Genomic DNA, 24,303 nt, shown 5'->3' with positions numbered 1-24,303 from the left:
TCATTGTTATCGTTATACAAACAGATATACAAACACAGCAACGAATTTAACTTTTAAGTCTACATATTATATATTGGATACATAAAATGAAAAACTTATATATATAAATAACATGTTATATGTGACCGCTTCATGACTAAGTTAAGGTCTACATAAATGAAACAATTTAAATTTAAATTTTAATTATATATACTCATATATCGTGTGCGTGTGTGCGCGTGTGTGTGTGTATGTACGTTATAGTTTTACATGTTATTAATAATAATAATGTGTTACTTTGCGGAATTCCATGATGATGAACATAAAGCTTAATTTCTACACTCTGAAAAGCAGGCGCGACTTTACATCATAATATAATTTTCAGAAAGTTTCAGATTTTTTAAGTAGTTTACGTTCATATTTTTCTATTACCAGCGAGACTTTTTTTAAACCTTAGTAGTTAATATTTACCAAATCAAAAAGCCATACGTTCGAGGCATTTGGGCGATTGCATTCTCGGGCATTATTTTCTACTTCACAACAGCAATAGCATTGCTTCTACTTGCTTTCAAACGTCCGGTTTCTAGGCACCTGAAGCATTGCGGTTTGGTACAAAGTGTCGCCTATGTCCATCCACCCGAGACCCACATATTAAGTCTCATGTGCCTGCAATTATATTTGTTGCCCTAACCAGGTTACTTACCAAAGCAGGCCCTATATAGGTAATGCCTAATCTAAGGTATTCATAGGCATACATCAATCGCTCACTAGTAATTATCACCTAAGAGTTGGTGAAAGTTTCTTTCTATAGACATCGCATTTATCATTACGTATTCGATTCAGTAAAAACGGGGATTATTGCTCAAACCAAGCTGCTATTTTATTAATTATAAATGAAAATGTGAGATGGTTATACCTAAAAGAACAGCTGTATTAGTTTATTGTGGGCTTCTTTACAGACCAGGACGTTTTAGGTTTAGGAATATAGCTCGCCATCATCTCAGTACTTTTTTTTTAATTAACGATAGGCCAGCGCTTGACGACAATCATGCCCGTTAGAAGGTAATGGTGAGGTCTAGGTTTGAGCACGCTTGCCTAGGAAAAGATTATTCACTCTAGCCTTGAGGGTACTCAAATTATACGTGGCAAGAAACACAGTTGCCGGGAGGGCGTTCCACATCTTAGCGGCACGTATCAAAAACGTGGATAAAAAACGTTTCGTGCGTGTTGATGGAATATCAACCACATAAGGATGCCACCGCTCACGGTGTCTCGATGTTCTGTGGTAGAACGGGGAAGGAGGAACTAGATTGTGAAGTTCCTAAGCACACTCACCGAAGTATATCCGGTAAAAACCCGATAAACAGGCCACATTGCGTCGGTGCTGGAGACTATGTAGTTTCGCCTGTGTTAAGTACCATTTAAATACACATTTTTGCCATCTATGAATAAAGATATTGACTTTGCCTATACTGGCAAACACGAGATGATGCTTGGCGACAGAAGTAATGAGTAAGAAATAAAACACAAGTTAGCACATTGTAACCATTTATTATAATAACTTTTACGCAATATCTACAGTAATAGTTACGACATTAAATACTGCAACAAGACTCAATAATTAAAACAATATTATTTTAATAATTATTTAATATCAATAATTATATTATATATTCTAATTAAACACAAATATCAAGCTTAATGTGGTATAGTTATTGCTTTTAAAAAAAACAGAAAACTTTACATTAGTTACAATTACAAACATTTTCCTTTTTACACACACGCCACATTTACAATAATTTTATCTTAGATGAAAACGTTTTTTTATTGAAGACAACGGCGAGCATGCGTGCCACCGTAAAATTATCTCTTCCCGTTACTTGTAGTTGTTCTATGGACGAGATAATGGGTGGAAATAATTTTCTCGTGACGCATACGCTAGCCCCACTTGTGAACTTGCTATCCTTTTTACAGGATTTCAGAGGAAAATAACGAACTGTTAAGTATTATTTATGAATAAAAGAACTCGGAAGTAAGTCGGTATTTCCCTAGATGGATCACGAAACAAAAGCTCTACCTCTACTAAATTATTTGTATAATGTAGGCCAAAATATTACCGATACCAAGTATGTAGCATCACTTAACCTTCACGTGACCGTAACGCTATTCTACGCACTTAATTCCAAAGGACACGCAGTTCCAATCTATCCCCTGCAATGAGCCATCCATCTTGTGGGGATTAGAGGCCGACACAAACACCGAGTGGCTGACACTGGAGGACATTCTGCGAGACTTTATACCTATCGTGGAGGGTGTGGCACGGTTCACGTACTTTTCCGCTCATATCTTATTAAGAATTTTTTCCTGACGAACGTACGTCCGCTATTCCATGCAATATATCACGACCTACCGCGCCTAGTTCCCGACCTGCACTATTGCCACTGTCATTTAGCTGCTATGCTCCTAATAATGTATGGAATTTTGATAAATAATGAAACATGTATTTAACTAATTTAATTTTCAACTTTCATCCCATATTTAACCCTCTTGTGGGCTTACCTTAAAAACATTATAGAGGCTAGAGAGAGGGATAAAATGCAAAAAAAGATTTTTTAAATCCGAAACAAAAAAACAAACGAAAAATTATTGGTATAAATATGATATGCATAATAAGTATTTTTTTTTATAAAGTATCAAAAATTAATCAAAAATTTTTCATAAGAACAAAAAATAAATCAATAAAAAAAGAACAAAAGTACAAGTAATTTAAATTTGTCTAACAAAAACGGCCTTATCACTTATAGTGGTTTCTTCCAGGCAAGCCTTTTGAGGAATTTCCCCACATATGAATCGTGATAGCGGTGCGCGAAGTACTAAAAATATACCCATATACTAATAATTACAAAACAGTACATTTACAAAATAAATGAAATAAACTAACACATATTTCACTACTGTAAAATGTACTTTATATTATTATGGCTGGTTGACCTATTTCACTATCCCGTTTTCTATAATTTGATTCTTCGATAAAAGGTTGTCAGTGGAGATTGTTGAGTGCAAGATTATATCTCTCTATCTATCAAACTAAGGCCGAAAACTACGCGAGTAATAGCTTATATGTTTTTTTAAATTATACTATTCACAAGTGAAGCCGTGGGAATAGCCTTAACAATATATTATATATGTATTAAAAGTAAAAAAACAATCGCAAAATATACGTGAATACGGTACAAGTTTTTTTACCTAAATGAAAGCGTTATGTACGTTTCAAGAATGAGAGGGGAAAGTTTTTAGAAATCTTATTGGTTAAAGCAAATAATTTGCCTAGCCTTGTTTTTTTCGCGCAATTTTCTATAGAAATTACGAGGTAGTACTTTTGTGTGGGACTTATTTCAGTGGTGTCGGAATCTGTAAAAAATATATTATTCTTTATCTGCGGAGAAATTTTTATGTACCTATGGATTTTAGCTCCATTGTTGTTTTTGTGGTTTATTTCACTGTAGCAATGTTATTTTTTTAGTCTTAAAATATGAATAGCCGTTCTTCTGAGAAAATTAAAGCCAAATTCACAACTTTCTTTATTCAAATCTATGTTTCTATATTTATATTATAACGTATAAGTGTAAAATTTAAAAGATCTAAAAAACGGTCAGCAACAAAAATAATCTATCTGTTAAGTTCTTCAAATGCTACATACAATTTTTAACCGACTTCGGAGAAGTATTACGTAAAGCAGTATATACTCGTTTGTGTGTTCTTATTATGTTCTCTCATTATCCCTAAGGTATCCATAACTAATAAAATTTCAATATGAAGTAATGCTTAATCTAAAATGGCTGATGTATCCGAAGGAACACTTTATACGAGAATATTTTTTTACAATATTAAGCGACCACGTTTCAGAGCCCTAAGTCAACACTGGCACCTCGCACTATTCGAAGACTTTGGTATGAGGTAGATGTCACGGAGTTTCTCGAGCGCCACCCATTTGTTGTCATCCATGGATATTGTGTGTTATCTGTGGTCACGTGGGTGGCAGCATTGGACTAGCGGCGCGCTCGGCGAGGGCTATTACGAAAACGGGTGGTACGACGGCTGGAAAAATGGCCGGACGGCGGTAGCTTTTTCCAGTCAGTTGGCCGCATGCAAAAAAAATTTTGTTAGCGTATTGGAAAAATATCAGTAACCTCTGTATTGCATTAAGGATTATTTAATAAAAGATTACCGCTCGTATTGAGCCTGCAGCAGTTTGGATTTTTCGGTTATTCCTGTACCGTCCTATTTATAGTAATGTTCAGATATATCAATTGCATTCTAAAAATAACTCCTGCTAAAAAAACATTATTATACTTACCTGCATATTGGTTTAAATGATGATGTCTGTTTTAGATAGTCTTTTAATACATTTGAAATGGATTCGACAGTTTAGTTCTCTCCCGGAATTAGACCTACCTAATGTGATATGAAATTTAGTTTTTCCCAAATTGCGCAGAAACCTATGATTTTTCTGAGGTAGAATATAGCTTAACACCCAGTCAAATCTGTACAGTAATTTCTGCGTCAAAGAGTAACATACAGCCATAAATACTCACTAACTTTTATGATATTGGTAGCATAGGATTGAATTCACGTTTCAGTACGATGAGAGATAAGTACTTTAAAAGTCCTATTATAATATAAAGGACTACGTAATCGATAAAAAAGCTTGGGTGTAAATTACTGCTCCAACCAGGTTGCTCTTCTAATAATTTATAATGACATTGTGAGATGGTGATAACAAAAAAAAAAAACACCCGGCTAAGTTTGTTGTGGGCTTCTTCTTAGACCAGGACGCGTTTGGAACCCTCGTAGCTTTAGTTTTAAGTTTACGAATGTGGTTATCGCCATCATCTCACTACCGTGTAATTCTTATGTACGCATCAAAAGTTCCACCTGTGGGCCTACTTGAATAAAGATATTTTTGACTTTGACTTTATCAAAAAAACTCTACTACTAAACGATAAGGCTGCCTTTTGTTTTCTTATGTATATCTTATGTATTTGTAGGGTACAAATGAATAATATAAATTTATAAACTCAGCAGTAGCTCTTTTCCAAATTCAACAAAACATGTACGTTACATTATAACATTCTATTTTGTGTACAGATAAAAGCGGAATTGATCGCTACCAGACAACCCTGCATTACAATAAACGTGTACAATGTAAACAAATAACTGAAATTAAAAAGCAATATCGTCAGAATTCACATCACGACCCCGCTATAACACAGAGCGGGATATGAAATAAGAAATAATCCGTTCACACGAGCTCAAACGTCTGTATTACTTGCTACGCGTTCATATAAAACGTGGTGTTTTCATTTACAGTACTGTATGATTTAGAGGACAGGTAGCCTCGGATATTTCTTCTCGATTTTCACTTACCCATGTATCATTAAAGTAGAATAGCTGCCAAAACTGATAAAGCGTTGATAGCCCAGTGGGCAGGACTTCGACTTCACTTTTGAGTGGCCGAGTTCGAATCCCAGCACGCACCTCTATCTTTTCTAAGTTATGTGCGTTTTAAGCAATTAAAATATCACTAGCTTCAACGGTGAAGGAAACCTGCATGCCTGTGAGTTCTCCGTAATGTTCTCAAAAGGTGTGTGGAGTCCACCAATCCGCACTGGGCCAACGTGGTGGACTACAGCCTTAACCCCTTCTCATTGTGGGAGGAGCCCCGTGCCCGTGATCGTGATCTCATCATATCTGATTTGATCACATAGATATACTCCTAGCTCTCTCCATCGCCCGCTGAGTGACTCGGAGCCTTCTTATGAGGCCCAAAAATGAACACTTGTAGGTATGGCATATTTTCTTGGAAATTCTTTTCATTGTGTCTAGGTTATTTGATTTAAATTATAAATATTTCTATTATAATATAACATCTTAGAAGTAGGGGGTATTAAAATTATTATTTAATTTAGAATAGAATAGGAAAACTTTATTACAACAAAACACAAGGAAATAATACAGGAAATAGTCCTTAGTGCTAGGGTGCAAAGGCGGCCTTATGACTATTAATAGTGAAGCCGAGGTCAAAAAATCTGGGTTTCTCCCTAGTCGCGCCTAAAGAAGTTTTACACGGACAACAGAGTCTCAGTAATCGGGTCCCATTTTACCCATATGGGTGCGGAGCCGTAAAAAAGACGAGTCAGTTGGGGGATATTAAAGTCATACATCCATCCGCAGTCACATCACGCAGGATAAAGCTGGTCTACACACAGCGAATATTATGAAACAACAAATAACGTGCGCGTCAAACGTCTGTATCGCGTTACACTCCGTATGGAACGTGCTGTGTTTACATTGTAACACAATTGTACAATTTGATTGTGACGGTAACGAGGGCCGCGCCTCACACCGTGCTGGAACAAAGTCACCTCACCGGTGACTTTGTTACTTTCTATTCAAATATAATTTTAAAATTTATTTCAAGTAAACCTAGTACAATATAAGCACTTTTGTAACGTCAAGTCAGTCTGTTTGTTGTGAATCTACCACCGGTTACCTAAACATCTTTATACGAAATACTTTTTAACCAATCAAACTCGATATCTACCTATCTACCTAAATTTATTAATTAATTTAAGTACATAAAAAGAAAAGCAGTCAAAGTGGAAGGAGACAAAAGGCGGCCTTATTGCTTAGTAGCGAACTTTGACAGGCTGACCTTATGATTAGGAAATATATAAAGAAAGCATAATGGTACCAATCCGCACTTGTCCACGGTGTACTACGGCTTAAGCCCTTTTCTTCTGAGAGGAGACCCGCGCGCTGTAGTGGACCGGTTGATAATGATTTTCACGAATTATGACTTAACATCCATACTTGCGAATATAATAAATTATGTTGAATCAGATCTGCAGATAGCATAAATAAAAAAGTGTGTGTCACCTCCGACGCACGACTGGAGTTTACTCCTTAAGTAGGATTGTCGAAACATACACAAAAAGAGTTTATTTAGCTGAATAAAGATTAATACCATATGAAAGGGTAAATTAAAAATCCTGTGCAATTTATTCACACACGGCGGAAGTGTAACTTCTTAAAAGTAGCCTACGGGAGATTGAGGTGGATGTAGAGTATCTGAACTATTCGGATAAATATAATGTTTATTATTTAGTTTCCATGGTAACAAGAATAGGAAAAAAATGTTTTCTATCTCACTCTGTCCCATATATTTATGTGTTTCTTTCTTTACCTAGATAATATTCGGTTTCCTTGGTAACTTAAATAGGAAATATAAGTTAATTAAACGAAAGCGACGTTGCATGTTTGCGCATGCAAACATATATGAAAATCGATTCTTAAGGAGTAAACTCCAATAATAAAAGGTATAGTTTAAATCACACTCTTCATATGCACAAGAACTTTGAGGTAAAGAATTATTAACGGTGTAACATACATCCTACACTTTACCGACGCAAGATCTAAAGAATCGTATAAAATGGAGGAATTCCGTGGCGCTCCTACTTCCCCTTTCCCTACTAAGAACTCGACAAATTTCGTCATAACACTATCACTTGCCATACATCACCGTTTTACTTGAAGGTCTTCTCCTACATTCACATAAAAAAACCGCATTGTAAGTACTTAATTTCACACGCAGCAACCAACCTGTATCAAACATGCCACTTCCCTTCTCCCTACTAAAATCCCAACACAAATCGACATAGAACTATAACTCAATATACATTACCCTTTTACTTCTAAATCTTCCCCTATAATAACAGACATAAACTGCAATGTAAGTAGTATGTCATATAAATAGGATTTCTCGCAGTGATTTGTGCCTGAGTGGGTTATAGGGTAACCATTGTCATGATAAATGTTTTTTTTTCGCGCGCGCGGTTTATTTCCTTCTATGGGGTCGCATAATGAGATGTTTTGTGCACAGATAAATGGATGTTATGTGGTGTATTATAGAACTAGTGACTTCGGCCGCATTTTAATACATAAAACTCTTCCATGCCAATTTTATAAATTCCTAATTTTTATTAGTGTTTTTACCTACACTTGGAGGAATTATCAATTTTATAAATTTAAAATGCATATAAAAAATTTCGAAACCGACAGTTCTATGCCAAATTTCATCTTCCATTCTACTAAATATGCTTCGACCACGTCACGCTTTTACTTCGTTTTCTTGGCTCTTAAGGAGTATAGTGTAATATTAAATAACTTTAAACTTGCTTCAGAAATTGGGCTATGCTATGCAGTAAGATTTTTTCAAATCCAACTAGTAGTTCCAGAGATTAGAGCGCACAAACAAAAAACTCTTCACCTCTATTATTCTGTCTATTTAATTTGCATGCGAAACTGATTTTTGCATTAGTCCTAACTAATATTATAAATGCAAAAGTATGTTTGTTTGTCATTACTTCACAGATCTAAGCAACAAATTAACTTGATTATTAGTATATAGTTTGTTGTAAGGACGGAGAGTTACTCGTATATAGGCTACTTTTCATCCCATCAAACGTTTCTCATGGGATTTGTTAACACCCGTCATAGGACTCTTCGCCTTATACGGGCAACAAATAGTAACCAACCAAAACCAAAAAAACCATGAGCAAGCAGTCATCATCATCATATCAACCCATTACCGGCCCATTACAGAGCACGGGTCTCCTCTCATAGTAAGAAAGGGCAAAGGCCTTAGTCCACCAAGCTGGCCCAGTGCGGATTGGTGGACTCCACACACCTTTGAGGTATCAAGCATGCAGGTTTTCTCACGATGTTTCCCTTCACCGTTGCAGCAAGTCACATTTTAAATACTTAAAACGCACATAACTTAAAAAAGTTTGAAGCTGGGATTAGAACTCGTTCTCCCGAAAGCGAAGTCGATGTACCCAACGCGCTATCACCGATTCAACAGTACCTATATAATAATTGATGCCTAATCGTAAAACTCAGTTCATTGACCCAAGAGGAACCAATCCGACAAAAAAAAAGATAATAAAGCGCGCTCCCAACGTCAAGCTCACTTCAACTTGACTTGACTTTTCATATTCGGAATAGAATTTCGGGATGAGCATTTAAAACTCTTTTCCGATCCGCCGGCTCGCAATGAATAGGCGGCCAGAACTGCCGTGACGTCGAATTTTCCGCTTGTCTAAATCCAAAAAGCTTTAACTAATGCCTGTCAGATAATAAATACTCGGCAAGCGGAACGCTTAACGCTTAACTACTAGCGCCTGGGTCCAAAATACCTAGTGGATTGACAAAATTACTATCAAGTACTTAGATGGATCGGTGGTAGCCCAATGGGTCGTTACTTTGACTTCACTTTTATTAGTCCTCAAATCAGCACTGGGTTCCTTACCAGGGTATGCATACGGCAGGAAAATTGCATAAATCTTAGACCTATACGAGTTATATTATATTAATTGTAGGGTAGTGCTTTCGTGCATGTATGAAGTGCACGCCACTGTTTAAAATCACAGCACGCACATCTAAAGTTAGGTGTGCATATTAAGTATGCATTTAAAGCAATAGAAATATCACTTGCTTCAACGGTGAAGGAAAACATCGTGAGGAAATCTGCATGCCTGAGAGTTCTCCATAATGTTCTCAAAGGTGTAAGGATTCCACCAATCCGCACTGGGCTAGCGTGGTACACTACCCCTTCCCATTGTGGGAAAAGACCAGGGTTTTATTTAAAATAATAGAAAGACTTCACATTTTTACATATACTTCACAAAATTTAAAGACTAATTTTACAATATTCTACTAGTCAAGCCATTTCATTTATTACACATATTAAGGGAGTTTGAAAAAAAAAAGTCTTTTGCCATTTTCTATTGGCAGCCTAATGGACTGATTTTTAGCAAACATAGTTCAGAACACTTCTGACAATTAGCCTTTCAAACAAAAAAAACAAAATCAAAATCAGGAGCTATGATGCCACAGACAGACACGCACACACAAACACACCCACAAGTCAAACTTGATAAAACCCCGTCTTTTGCGTCAGGGGTAAAATGAAACTAGATAAAAGACTTATTCACAAGGCTACCCTAAAAGCCTTTTAAGTAATCTACTGTGTGGCTGAAGTGAAAAACTGAACTCAATCTTTAATCACTTAAAAAAAATAAAAGTCGCTCTCCCTCATTATATAGTTCTATAAAACCTTATATTTTGCACTTAAACATAATTCCATTTTAGCGGTGAATACTAACATTTATCAAATACGATATAAACAGTCGACTTACTAGAAACGGACATAAATTAGTGATATCTGCATATCGTCACAGAAAAGTACAGAAATCATTTGTGGGGATGGGTATATGCTTTTATTACACGATACCGAAGGTAATATTAGTTCTACCTTAACCTAGGTTTAAACAATATAACAAAACACATTTAACAAATTGTGGTTACTACACGATTAATGAATTCCTTAACGACAAGGCTGCTTGGAAGCAGGTCACTCCGCTCTCATCTCTCACAAAACAGAAAAAATCTAAAGATTCTTAAACTATAAAATGATTTTGGAAAAGAGCAATCTGCTGACTTTCTAGCTGACTCTTCTCAGTGGAATCTGCCTTCTGAACCGGTGGTAGAGTCACTACAAACAGACTGACTTGACGTTTCAAAAGTGCTTATAAATTAGGCCTACTTGAAATAAATGAATTTTGAAATGTGTAAATTTACCAAAAAAAAACTACAATCGTGGAAATAAATCACGGGCCAAATGTACCCGGCAGTTAGTGCGAACATGCACAAAAATGGACGCGAGTACTAAAGTGTTAAAGTGGCTTTGTAGAATTAGTTGGGATTGTTTTCTTACAGACTCTTGGCTTTAAGCGTTAAAGTGTTTTTGCGGAGTCTAATAGATACGACTCATTTGAATGGAACTCCAAGGATTTGTAGTTGTGAAATATCGTATTGGGGTTCTTTGAAAACATGTAAATTCTCCACAGAATTTAATTAAAGTTTGTTTCCATTCAATTCTGGAATTGTTGGCAAATTCTATGTCACGGCTTTAAACAAAGCTGCCTTATGAATGAAACGTCTTCGGTTCAAACTTTTTTTAACTAGCAGGGTTTGCGGTAATTTGGGACTTATACGTTTCATAATTTTTATTAGCGTTTTAACCTACACTTGGCACATTTATCCATGAACCATTGTTTTATTTTAACTTTCAAAATTGTACGCAGTAGATGGTAGTACTAGTACAGAGGACGCTGCTGTTCTACGGCACACGGCACATGTTTGGTCAGCACAACATATTGTTTTCTCCAAAGTTGAAAACAGGATTGTTGGATTTTATGGCATACTTTTTAAGACCCTTCCCCTGACGCGATCCTTGCCAATGTTTGCTAAAAACAATAATGTTTCAATGGTAAAAAAAATATATATATATACAAATACACCACACAGATTCGCAGTTATCGCGGATACAGAAAATGAAGCTTAGCGTTTAATGAACGACGTAGACTCAAGGCCCGTGCAAAATATAACTTTCAAATTCCACCCCACCCTCGCCGTAAGAAGGTTTCGGGGCGCGAGTGATCCCGTAATCATCATTTTAATCTCATACAAGTGTGCCCGGACGGATGGCGGCCATTAAAGACAATGTGATTCCCCTACAATTGAATCGTTCCCCGGTTTTTACAGTACCCACGTACGCACGTGTCACGCATAAGGGGCTGTGCACAATAGCTGGTATATTATTTTGCGAATGGCTTGTTATTTTGCGAATGGCTTGTTATGATTTGTTTCCCGGGATGAAATTTTTTTGTTTTTTATCAACTTCGTGGCGCAGTGGTAAGACCAATACGCTTGAATTCCCCGGCAGGGGAAATATTCGAATTTACAAACATTTCATCCCCCGAGGGACAAAATGTTAATGTCGACCTGCCAAAGCAAGACAGCAAGGAAAAGCACCAGGTTACTCGGACAGTATGTTCGGAAAATATATAAAACTGTGTGAGAAGATATACATTTTCTCTTTTTCCCATGAAGATAATATCTCCTGTCCTTTGCCTGCGACTTTAGAGACATGCCATCAAGCGATGTAGCGTTTTTGTAAGAGAATTATATAAACCAAGGAATAAATTCAAATCAAAAAAAATCTTTACTATGTATAATTAGCATATTACAATATCTTATAGTCAACTCATTTTTAGATATGTATGGCTATGAAGTGTTCTTTCCACGATTTTTTTTATCAAATCTTCACCAAATTTTATCCGGACCCTAAACGCATAACGTTTAATAAAAATCACCTAAAATAAATAATACAACGTTGCATTCTTACACCCCAATGTAAAGTCACCCTAACGCACCCCAAAAGATTACGCGTTAGTCGATCAAATCAAATTGTCTCAGTCTGCTTCACCCAGCACCCAGTGCCCGGGGTGAGAGCGGAGTGGCTGAGTGAGTATTATTGTCTTCTAATGCCTTACTACTATTGCCTCAAGCAGTATTGTTTTGGAAAAATTCTTAAATAATCCTTATTTTCAACACGTCGAGGTATTTTATGTACTTTAGTGCTTGGTTTGTTAAAACCTCAGTACATGCTACTAAAGATTCATTAAATTAGATAGATTTGATGCACTAAATCAGATTGTGCTATCCGCAATAACTAGAGAAACCTCGTAACTTTAGTTTGAATTTCAAGGATGTAGTTATCACAACAATATCATCTCATTGCTATCTAGAAAATTTGTATGTACGCATCGAAAGTGTCTTCTATAGGCCTATTTGGTTAAATAAATATTTGACATTATTATAAGGAAAATATTTTTACTCTGGGGTCACTGACATAATAGGTCAGTGTCTGGGGTAGTAGTACTGAGACTATTGAGACACAAAAATAAAACGAAAATAACTAAGAATATCGTCAATTTACAGAAAAGGGCAAATTATTGTTTGTTTTAAAATACTCCATTTGACTCAACAAGCGTCGCGTGTCGCGGTGTCGTGTGGAGTGTTGTAAGTGTGCAAGGGTCTTAACCCCCTCACTGCTTGAGAGAGTCGTTATCCCGATCGGATTGTGTAGTTGTATTGATTTGATGGAAGTAATTGTACGCTCCAGGGTGTGATTATCATTGTTGTTACTATTAGTAGAGGCAGACGTACTGTTCCTACATTATAATGACTAGGTAGCTAGATAAACTAGCTAAAAGTATACATTTGCTAAAATTTCGTCAAGATCGGGCTGTCGCACAAAGGTAAAAATGCCTTTTTTTTATTCATCATCAAATTAAAATTCAATAATTCATTTTAAATGTTTTATGCATGTAGACCGTATCACAGGCACTTATGAAGCGTTCTTACGTTTAACATGTTACACTAAATAAATTAATAAATATACTACGACAATACACACAGCTTGTGTTATGGGTACTAAGATAACTGATGAATAATTTTTATGAATAATATACATAAATACTTATAATATATAGATAAACACCCAGACACTGAAAAACATTCATGTTCATCACACAAATATTGCCCAGTTGTGGGAATCGAACCCACGGCCTTGGACTCAGAAAGCAGGGTCGCTGCCCACTGCGCCAATCGGCCGTCACACTAATGTTAGTGAACTGACTAATTCCTCACGATGTTTTTATTCACCGTTGAAGCAAGCGATATATTAAGATAGCTAGAGGTGCGCGCTGTGCTTCGAACTCGCGTCCACGCAAGTAAAGTCGCAGCCCTACCAACTGGGCTATCACCGCTTCCATCATTGGCATCATGTTTTAGGTCAAAATCACAATAATAGAATTTATTTCTTTCTTATTCTTATCATACCAAATTTTCATCTGTATCCGAAATACAATAAAGCCACACAAAGTCCCCCCACGAATCGGTCCTTAGATGTTTTATGGGGTAGGTATTTTAGTAGGGCATGGCGACGATCTTTTTATCGCACGTCTTGTACGTGAGCCCCTTTCGTATGTATCCCCTATATCCCAATTCCTACCCCATAAATTAAACGTTTAAATGCAAGTATGTGCAAATTTATACACGTACAAACATTTGTGCATTCTTTTTTGTACTAAAAAGTTAGCCCTTAACTGCAATCTCACCTGGTGGTAAGTGATGATGCAGTCTAAGATATTAAAACCTATCATTATATCGACCCATTACCGACCCACTACAGGGCATGGGTCCGACCCACAATGAGAAGGGGTTAAATGGGTCGGTGAAAATAATATTCAAGCAACTAACTTAAATCATTTATCTATATTATACTAGGATTTCTGTAATATTATACAAGCGAACGAACACACAAAAGCTGAATATATTATTGATGGTTTAATAAAATATTATTTTAATATAAGAAAAGCTAAGGCTCAGATGAAATATAATGATCAAAGTAAAAAGTGAAAATGTATGAACAGTTAATAAAGAATGAAACAAACGAATGAGATAAATGAAATGGAGATTAACAGTGTAATATTAAATGAAGCTCATACCGTCGTAACCCCTGGAGGGTCTATAATAACTTTAGAACGTCTACAGAAAATCGTCGAAAGAGACGAGTGTCTGAATTTTGCGTAGCCCTTTTAACCTCCGACACAAATAGACGGGTGATATTAACTGCGTCGTAGCGTCGTAGCAATCTTCGTAGATAGCTACGTACGACGCATTGAAAGAATTCCCGAATAGGGAAGTTGACAGTAGACAGAAACACAAAAATAATATCAAATGATATAAGATTCATTGTTGTTTATTTTCAATAAACAAAACTGCAAAATCTAGCAAGCCGCCGCGACAAGTTGAACGTCGATAGACGTCGCACATAATGTACTTTTCTTATGAACGACTCCTGCGGGATTCTTAAACCTAAAAAGACGCGATTGAAGCTTTAGCAACAGATATTATTAGCTTTTTTTATTAGCTTCACTTGTATGTATGTTTTTATGTTTGTAACCGACTTCTTTGGGCGCGATTTTGACCCACTTTGAACGATCAGATTTGATTCAAACTTTGTAGACATATCGAGGACCGATGACAATACACTAATCTGAGAAGATTATTCCAATTTTCAATATAAAAAATAAGATTTTTTAGTTTTTCCGAACTATTAAATACAATTACTACAGCGCCATCTAGACCCAAATATAAAAAACCCTAGACCCAAATGTAAAAAACCTATGGCGTTTCCATCAGATGGCGTTCGCGTACCTAATAAATTCCACAGAAAACATTAAGCTACTAGATGGTAGAGGGCGTTAGCTGTTACTTTTTAATGGGCTGTTTGAAATAGGTTATCACGGAATTGATAGTAGATTAGATCAAATAACAGTTTAAAATAAACCAAACTAAAAAGTAGAAAATAAATAATAGTTTAAAAAAAACTAAAAAACACGCTTTTTATAGAAAACCGAACTAAAAAATAGAAGTTTTTCTATAAAAAGCGTGTTTTTTAGTTTTTTTTAAACTATTATTTTTTTTTTTACATTTAAGTACAATTACTGAGTTTTTTTGGACGTAAATAAATAGGTAGGTAAATAAGAAGACTTACAGCAAGAGAACGGGAAAGCGCCAAGAGTGTCCAATCTATATATATATAATGAAAATGGTCTTCGTTTGAGGCTCAATCACGCCTAAACCGCTGATCGTATCGACATGAAACTACCACCATTCGATGCGAAATTTTTCCTAGATGGTTTATGGCTATCTATTTTTTGAATTCCAACACTCCTTCAATTTTTTATTGCTGTTTTACTTTTATGAACATTTATCCCGCTAATAAAAACAAAAGATAAGCATTTTCTCTTGATTCTTTTGTTTTCATGGATTTCAACAGAGTGTATTAAACGGATTATGGTTTTTTACATTCAGCTAAGAATCTACTTACGGTAGTGGAGAACGGCTGGACCAATTGGGCTTTTTTTATCTTCAGAATTGTCAGGAGAAAGTTTTGTATGTAAGAAAATTTTAAAAAAGCCCGATAAAAAGTTAAAAATTTCGATGATAATCGAAGAATTCCCATTTATATAGTCACTCACCACGAAATCTCGGGAACCATAAGACTTAGAAACGTGAAACTTGGTAGGAATATTACTTTTGCTATGTAGAGGTCAGCTATGAATAGATTTTAAGAAATTCATTCCCCAAAGGGGATTGCGGGGGCGTTAACAATGAACAATTCCCGTTTTTAAACTATAGCTCCTATAGACTTCAAATTTGGTAGGAATCTTCTGTAAGAGGTGTAGAAATAGGCTATGAACGAATTTTACGATAGCCCACCCCACAGAGGGTTGCGGGGGTAGGTATTAACAATTAATATTTTTAATTTTCCAGCTAAAGCTCCTACAAGCTCCAAATTTTGTAGGAATTTTCTATAAGTGATGTAAAAATGATTTATGAACAAATTTTACGATATCCCACCCCAAAGAAGATTGCGGGGGCGTTAACAATGAAAATTTTCAATTTCCAAGCGATAGCTCCTATAGACTCCAAATTTAGTGAGAGTGTTCTATATGTAATATAAAAATGATCTTCGAGCGGATTTTACAATGAATCATCCAATAAGGTTCGCGGGGGTGGGTGTTAACAATAAAAAATTTCAATTTCGAAATATAGCTTCTAAAAATTCTAAATATGGTAGGAATCTTTTATTATTCACATAAAGAACATCTCAAAATGGATTTCAATAAAGTCTACTTCCGACAGGAATTGCGGGGGTGGGTGTTAAAATCAAATTTTTTTATTTCTAACCTGTAACTTCTACAGACTCCAAATTTGGTGGGGATCTTCGTGTATGTAGGGATATTCGTGTATTTCCTTACAACAATCGTCTTTTTGGCAGCGGAGAAAAAGTCATTGAGAGGTTTCAAAATCTTAACTTTACATGTAGCTATCCAATCAACGGACTAAGAATTTTAAATTCATTTTACTTTTGCAGACTACATAACCGACGAATTCTTTTATTGCGGGATCGCGGAAATGTAACAGATTAAAATTAATGCCTTTTCCAAGCACATGAGATGTGGAAAAGAAATTTAGTTACTTATTCCAATAGAATTCATAAAAAACATGCACAATTAATTTTCTATAAAAAATTGATGTCACGGAGAAAATTTTAGTTAACAGAAAATTCGTCGCACTTGAACCTAGACAGATTTCAACTTAAACTTTCAATGCTCATTTCAAATTTTTTTCTTCATGTCAATTATTATTAATTTTTGGAAGAAAGGCACGGAAATGTTATAATGATTGCACATTGAAAGTTACAATGAATATTAGTGAGAAAAATCACCTGGATGAAAGATACAGGCTAAATCGATGGAATTTGGAATTTGAGTAAGTCTAAACAATATCGATGCTTACAGTTCTATCCGCGGGGCCTATTTATGTTCATACAAAAATAAAAAAAAGGAGAATAATAAAAATATGAAAAAAATAAATAAAAATGAAACATAAAATGTAATTTATTTCCTTTTTCAATTCGCCTAGCGAAGCGGGCGGGAAACGGCTAGTATATACATATATACAAAAATGTATTGATAAAAATACATTATAGAACCCTGGAGTTTTTTTAAATCTATTTCCAAAGTAGGTATTTTTTTTAATCTGGAGATGTTTTCGATGTTGCAGTTGTCGTAGAACATCTGCTTATAGTCGACTAATTTGTTCTGCCGCGTCTATTCCGTACTGCGCTAAAATTAATTGAATCACTAACGGTTGTCTGTATACGCAGAAACATTATCAGTCTGAAACTCAAGATGATCCCGGCCTCTTAAAAGATCTTCGGCTTAATGTGCGCGCGTAGATTTATAGCGCGGGGCGGAGAGACCTCGGGCCTCCGTTTATGCGACTGTTATCCACGTTAGGAGTTTATTCGCGAATTTGAGGGGATAACGGAATGCGTGATAAACTTTATCTTGCTGTTTTATTAACCCCCTACGCAAGAATGGGGTTTTTTTTAAATTCTATGCATGTTAGCAATCTCACCTCAGTAAATGCAGGATAAGATGGTAACGGGATAACCTTTTATGGGGAACTAGTGATATTTTAATCCTATGACTTCCAACTGCATCCTTTTAATGTCGGTAACTTTGCAGCTTGTAGCAATATGTGTTTTAATAAACGATTAAAAGATGGTAATCTCAAAAATGTAAATGACCACTGATATAAACTCTGAAATAAGAGGTTTTTACTGCGCTATTCGACCTTGCTCATCATACTTTTAACCTTCTTATTGATACCACAATATTTATCCCGGATAAGCCGCTGGTAAAAGTTACCCTCGGTATTTAAAGAAGTAGCTTTTTTATCTATGTATGACTGTACCGCTTAAACCCATACCCTGGTTTCTAGGCGACGTCGTAAAGAAACGCTATATCGCTTGGGGGCACGACTTTGTCAGTAGGGTTGTTTCGATGCCCGAAGCCACGCAGCAGACCAAACAATATAAAAAATAAATCGATCGAATTCGGATCCATCTATATATAAGACAACAATTTAGTAGTTTAAGAACGCCGGGGGGTTCGGAAAATACCGCTTAGTCAGTTTCTCAGCGTATCATAGTCGAAATTGTCTCTATTCAAATGAACATCTAGACTTGAAGTGAGTTAATACGACTTTTGGTTTTGTGAGTTAATGGTGATATTTTTCCTAAACTGTTAAAGCCACGAGGATTGCCCACCCGGCTACTATTGGTGGCATTGCGAGAACATTGAGTGGCAGATCTCGGTCCTTCTTACTTGAGATCGACTACTTGGACGTGCCTACGACTCCACTCTTTCCATAGGAGTTCGATGGTATCTTTTCTATTTGTGATATGGCCAAAGAACTGAAAAGGCGCAATCGGACAAGTGACTGGATTTTGGTTCTGTTTTTAGAGCCTCGAGTACGGAGACGTTAACTTGTGATTGTTAAATGATGATTTTGTAAAAAAGCAACTGCTCAGTTTCGTGTCGGCTTCTTTTTTGCCCCAGCCATGCGAATAAGAATAGAAAGATGCAAATCGCTTCTTGCATTGGGATATTAACAACATAGGGATTTTCACCCCTATGTTGGGTGGGGTTTCCCCCGCCCGGTGCCTTGCAGTGCGATGGTATAATAGTGAAAAAGGCATGAGATCGAATAGTTAGTTATATATTTTATAGTTCCTGAGCACACTCTGCAAAGTATATCCTATAAAACACCGAAATACTGGCTACCTTACGGCGGCGACGGCTAATCTGCCTTCCAAACCAGTGTTAGAGTCACTACAAATAGATAGATTTGACTTAAAATTGCTTATATTAGGCCTACGTGGAATAAATGCATTTTGAATTCAGGAACTGTTCTGGTTTTAATTTACGTTTTGTAAACTACCTTGAGTCATCTTAAAGACTTTAAGAGAGTTATAAGTGGGTACTTAAGTATTGCAGGATTCATCAAACACAGTAAAAATATTTACAAAATTTATCTTAGTATCTCGAAACGTGTAGAGAAAGTCTGAACGTTTCCCGCAAGAGTCTGACATGTCACTTCAACTTGATATACGTCGTACTCCGAGGACCTCCTCAAGGACATTGCTATATTTCATTTGTTATACAATTTATGTTATATTACTTTCGCAAGCCGTCCTCTTTTATTTCTTCGTAATTGCTAACTTATTTTTCTAGAAAATGATAGAATTTGTCACATGCATAAAGTTAACCTTTAATAATAGATTTTATTTATGCAACTATTGTATCTTAAAGGGTAAATATGTAATATGATAAACCCACCTCGTGTGAAGGTGGGTCTCATAAGAAGGCTCAGAGTCACTCAGCGGGCGATGGAGAGAGCTATGTTAGGAGTATCTCTACGCGATCAAATCAGAAATGAGGAGATCCGTAGAAGAACTGGAGTGACCGACATACCTCAGCGAGTCGCGAAGCTGAAGTGACAATGGGCGGGGCACATAGCTCGGAGAACTGATGGACGTTGGGGTCTTAAGGTGCTGGAATGGCGACCCCGCACCGGTAAACGCAGCGTAGGTCGGCCCCCAACGAGGTGGACAGATGACATCAGGCAAGTATCTGGGAGCCGCTGGTGGCAAGCGGCCCAGGACCGTGTATTGTGGAACTCCCTAAAAAAGATCTACGTCCAGCAGTGGACGTCAATTGGTTGAGATGATGATGATGATGAATGCAAGAATTATTTATTATAACAGTAATTACACATTTTGTATAGTGATACTTTAAAATTACCTGGAATATGTTTTTTATTGTTGGACGTTCCAGATATAGATGTACTTGGCGGAATGGATTACTCCAAAGCATGCAGGTTTCCTTACGATGTTTTCCTTGACTGTTAAAGCAAGTGATAAATTGCTTAAATTAAAAAAAAAAACGGGCATAACTCACAAAAGTCAGTGGTGCATGCCGAGGCTCGAACTCGGTCTCTACGAAAGAAATACCGAAGCCGTACCCACTATCACCGCTTTGCCAAAATTTAAAATTTTAGTAACAGTAGCGCTTTTTATGATAGACTGCTGTAACTAAAGCACATGAACACACCTTTGCCTCTTGGTGATTGACACAGGGACAATTTATTTTGTAGGACGTGCTCCTTCGCACTCCAGTTAAACACATAGGTTTTCCACAAACCCCTAATAAGGCCCTCCGCCTTCTCATCCAGCCGCTTCCAGCCACCTTTTTAAGGTCATCTGTCCAACGGGCTGGAGGTCATCCCACACTGCGCTTACCGATTCGCGATGCCCACTCTAGAACACATCTGCTCCGACGGCCATCGGTCCTACGACAGACATGACCCGCCCACTGCCACTTCAACTTATTCTTTGAGCTATGTTGGTGACCTTGGTTCTTCTACGGATTTCGTCGTTGCGAATTCTATCCCGCAGAAAGACTCTCAACATAGCTCGCTCCATAGTTCGTTGCATCAGGTTGACTGACAGCGTCCACGGTTCGGCTCTATATGTCATTACAGGCAGGACACACTCGTTATATACTACGTAATATAACTATGGGATATTATTCACTGTAAAGGAACATTTCAAGTTAGAGAAACGGTACAGTATTGTCACGAACCTGACATTTTCTAATTCCAAAGAGCTTGTAAACGACCATTTGATTGAAGCGTTTGAAACTTGAGAAGGGACGAAGCTGCCTTGAGCCTTCCGCCCTGAGAGCAATGATAGAGCTATAAAATAGGTTGTACGTTTATTTGACCGTTGTTACTAATATATCTAGTATGTACTATATCTTGGAATCAGTGGCGTGCATTGAGGGTATGCACAGTATGCATTAAGCGGGCAGATCATAAAAAATGAAATAAAAAACTCCAGTACTAGTTATAAACAGTCTAACAGTTATATTTTATAACTTGTACTGGAGATTTTCTTCATTTTATATCATCTGCATACTCTGTGCATACCCTCTATGCACGCCACTGCTTGAAGTCTTATGGAACGAATTTCGCACCAATATTTCCATAATCTAAGAACTCTACAGCAAGCGACGTATTTCAATGTCATGCACAGTCGCATATTAAAGTTTTTCGGACACGTCTGCCGGGGAGACAACAACTCCATTGAACGCCTTGTTGTGCAGGAAAAGTAGAAGGCACTAGAGTGCGGTAGGTCACCCATGCGATGGACCGATCAGATCAAATCTTTAGTGGGAGGTCTCTTGCATGCGTGCTCCAGGCTGTCAGCAAATGGGGAGAAGTGGCGAATGACCGTGAGGTGAGTAACAACTGCCACAAATAATGTCCCACCGTGATGACCACGATCACTCTGGCAAGAGTGTTACGACAAAGAAGGAGAAGACTACTAAATCTTCTGTATCTCCATTTATAATGTGAATGCGAGTTTGTTATTTGGTCCCTGTTTTACCTGCGTTACAGCATATCCAACGTCACACTCAAACTCAATGCAGGTAAGACCACAGGCACAGCTAGTATCTAACATAATCAGTGCAACAAGACAGCACCGCTAACTAATCTCTCTAAATAGCGTAGATATCTCATAAATTATAGTTCGGGAAGTTCCATAGCACTAATGCAAATTGATTATCGAACTGGAATATATCTTGTCATCTACAATATTATACTACCCACTTATAATCTATATTATATATATATATATGTAATGATTGTTATAATCTTATAAATTATATAAATTAAATGTTGGTAGTATGGCGATCATAATTTATAATGAATTACCAAAAAATTTAATTGACTTCTTTGCTTAAGTTAAAGACAAAAATTGCCTAATTGTTTATGTTTTGTCAGTTAACGAAGGCTTAAGATACAAGGTTTCAATTATTGTGTTTCTAGGTTTATATTTTAGTTTACTATGCATTATTTATAAGTCGCCTCGCACAATAAGAGGAGGGTGGTTTAACTGTAGTCGGGGATGGTGACAACTGTATTCTGATCTGTCACCACATGGCTTATTATGTGCTTAATAAGAGGTTAAAACCACGGACAAACAAGTTAATTCATAAAGCGCAGGTTATATCATACACTATTCAGGGTCGTATCGTATAGAGTTCGTACGAATCTATCCTTAAACTCCACGGGGCCAAAAAGGTCATTCCGAAAACTAAAGAATGAGATGGGGGATAAAAGAGATTACCCTAACGTGTCGAGATGATTCATTTCGCTACAGATAAGAGGGGGTGTGACGTCAGCAGGTTTATGGGGGGTTGTTTTATGAGACAGGTTTAATGTTTTGTCTCGTTATATCTCTATCGGAGAGCTTTCTTGTGTTGTAGTTTTGGTTAGCTTTTATTGCAACTGCAAATTTAAGCAAGATAGGTATTATGGAAGTCGAAGTCTTACAAATTTTATTGAAAAAAGAAAATCGGTCTACACAAAAGCCTGAAAAACTGTTGTTAATAGAATAAAAATATAACTTAAGTGCTCAAGGGTGTCGAATTAGGGGATACGTTTACCAATAAACCGTTTTTCAAGTTTTTAAGTTTGTGCAAGTAAAGTTAAGCTAACGCCACCTATTTTTCTTCTCCATTACAAGTTAACTGTGAATATAAATATAGAGGTGGTAACAGTTATATATTAAATACATAATCAGTTTTTACGCGACAACGTATCGGAACGGCACATTTTTGTCGGTAAGGTCATAACCAGACCAGAATAAATACAAAATATATAAATTCCTAAATTGCCTCTGCCGGGTATCGAACCCGTGAATTTCTACTCAAAAGACCACTGCGCCAAAGGGAGGTTTCGTTGACGTAATGCGACAGACTACATCTACTTCTGTCGCGAGTTTAGACCCATTACTCTAATGTAGGGTGACGACCGGCAGTTTTAATTAATTTAAATCTACCCACGTCTTCCGGGGAAAAGACAATATTACAGATTCCCAGAAAATCAACGCGAAAAATAGTAAATATATCGAATTACTTCAGGGCCTGAATGTAGCCTTTGTCTGGAGACGTGACCTAATTTACAAGAAACGACCTATTCCTACAAAACGCAATCACCTAACGATGTTACTAACGAAAATCCGCCCTAGCACCCAAGAGATAGAGTTCACTCGATCAGCAAATAAAATTTGGACGACTTGATTGGGTACGCCGTCCCAAAATCCTATTGGTACATTAGAATTTCAACTTTATTATTACTGCAATAAAGATTGATCCGGTTGCATGGGCATTGCTGTAGATTTTCTTGCGTTAAACCATAGTAAAATTGACTGCAGATAAGCGAAAATAAACTTTATCTGATTGACTTTAGCGTCATGTTGACGGTAGACTGAGTTTGGAATTAGATTCGTCGAGGACACTTGGTTTCAATCATTGGTAGGATAAAAATTTGGGATATCTCTCGATATCTATCGCATTTCCTTGATTCCGAGACATTGACGTAGGTCATTCTATTTTACGGCGCCTTCAGACACTCTCAGGAATAAGTAATGAGAGAGCAAATGCAAAACGTCCTCTTATCTCCGTTGATATATTATTTTGCTGTAAAAAATGTTACTTGGCTTTTCTCTCTTTGCAGCTTTTACAATGGAGTTGTTAAGAAAATGAGATTGTTTGTTTTATATTAATGTCTTAACTTTAATATTTTTACTTAATATTCTTAATGTTTCTATTTAGTTTGTAGGTAACTCAGTAGGGATTGAAGAATTTAAATGGGATAGGAAAATTAATGTTATATTGTACATTTTTAATGCTGAAAAGAGAAACAGCTGTGTTTCTTACCCTAGCCCTTTCCCGTTAGAATCGGCCTTCCGAACCAGTGGTAGAATTACTAAAACCATCATCATCGTCATTACATCAACCCATTACTGGCCCACTACAGGGCACGGGTCTCCTCCCACAATAAGAAGGGGTTAAGCCGTAGTCC

Source organism: Pararge aegeria, chromosome 25, assembly GCF_905163445.1.
Source record: "Pararge aegeria chromosome 25, ilParAegt1.1, whole genome shotgun sequence".
NCBI classification, from domain to species: domain Eukaryota; kingdom Metazoa; phylum Arthropoda; class Insecta; order Lepidoptera; family Nymphalidae; genus Pararge; species Pararge aegeria.
The sequence above is the reverse complement of the archived record's forward strand: the minus strand, read 5'-3'. Positions refer to the sequence as shown.